Raw genomic sequence first — 882 nt, 5'->3', positions numbered from 1 at the left:
GGACAAATGTAAAAGGATATTTTGAAGAGCAAAAAATCAAAAGGAATGATTTTTCATAGGTTTTATAAATATGTCAGACAGACCATCTCTAATAGTTTATAGCATATGTTTGGATAAATTCATCTTAAAATTTTCAGGAATAAGTACTTTGAAAATGTTCAAATAATGAAGAAATCTTGTGGTATGTGTACTTTCTAAGAATGAAGTCAAGTTGTAACATTTTGTACTTTATATGTAGCTCATATTTACTATTTTGCACACAGTAGATGCTCAGCTTAATACAGTTTAATGTAATTAGTGACTAATGCTTTTCCTGACTGTCTTTTTCTTTTCTTTCTTTCTTTCTTTCTTTTTTCTTTTTTCTTTTTAGGAGAGGCAACCCTTGGTTGACCTCACGGATTGCAAGGACTTTGTCAGTTTACAATCCCTTATTTTTTATTTTTTATTTTTTATGCTTACAGCACCTGCTCTTCCTAAGTGGTCTCCCATCCAAATACTAACCAGGCCCAATCCTACTTAGCTTCCGAGATCAGATGGGATCAGGCTTGTTCAGGGTGGCATGGCCATAGACTTGACTATCCTTTTCATTACCCATCTAAATCCTACCCATTTCTTCAGCTCAAGATTCACCAGATGATTTCAGCCATCTGTGATTTTTCCTTTTGAATTAATATCTACTGTGCCTAGAGTCAGTTCTTCAGTCTAGAAGCAGGCTTTTCTTTATAGACAGTGTTCTGTTGGACCTGTTTCTCTCACATGCGTTCGCTTTTGCTTTTCGGTGAGAATGAGTTCCATTAGGGCAGGGGCCAAGAGTTATAATTCTCTCATAGGACCTATCGCACCTGGCACAGAGCTCATTTTTAAGCAGGAGATCAGTCATGT

General features: G+C 36.2%; 1 pseudogene; it reads right to left on the bottom strand.

The window, feature by feature from the left end:
* Positions 1 to 452: 452 nt before the first annotated feature.
* Positions 453 to 571, bottom strand: LOC112476469 (annotated as a pseudogene).
* Positions 572 to 882: the final 311 nt, after the last annotated feature.

The sequence above is a fragment of the Pteropus alecto genome, unplaced genomic scaffold, assembly GCF_000325575.1.
Source record: "Pteropus alecto unplaced genomic scaffold, ASM32557v1 scaffold101, whole genome shotgun sequence".
In the NCBI taxonomy this organism is placed as follows: Eukaryota; Metazoa; Chordata; class Mammalia; order Chiroptera; family Pteropodidae; genus Pteropus; species Pteropus alecto.
The sequence above is the reverse complement of the archived record's forward strand: the minus strand, read 5'-3'. Positions and strand labels throughout refer to the sequence as shown.